Genomic DNA, 359 nt, shown 5'->3' with positions numbered 1-359 from the left:
ACTGAGCAACTTCACTTTCACTTTTTACTTTCATGCATTGGAGAAGGAAATGCAACCTACTCCAGTGTTCTTGCCTGGAGAATCCCAGGGACGGGGGAGCCTGGTGGTCTGCCGTCTATGGGGTCGCACAGAGTCGGACACAACTGAAGCGACTTAGCAGCAGCAGCAGCGGCTTATCTCCCCCACCTCCTAAGAGACAGGAAAAGCAACCGTTTTTATTTTTTTAATTTTTGGCTGTGTTGAGTCTTTGCTGCTGTGCCCAGGCTTTCTCTAGTTGTGGTGACTGGGGCTCCTCTTTAGTTGTGGTGACTGGGGGCTCCTCTCTAGTTGTGGTGACTGGGGCTCCTCTCTAGTTGTGG

This window comes from Oryx dammah, unplaced genomic scaffold, assembly GCF_014754425.2.
Source record: "Oryx dammah isolate SB20612 unplaced genomic scaffold, SCBI_Odam_1.1 HiC_scaffold_425, whole genome shotgun sequence".
Classification (NCBI taxonomy): domain Eukaryota; kingdom Metazoa; phylum Chordata; class Mammalia; order Artiodactyla; family Bovidae; genus Oryx; species Oryx dammah.
This window is presented reverse-complemented; position numbering follows the sequence as displayed.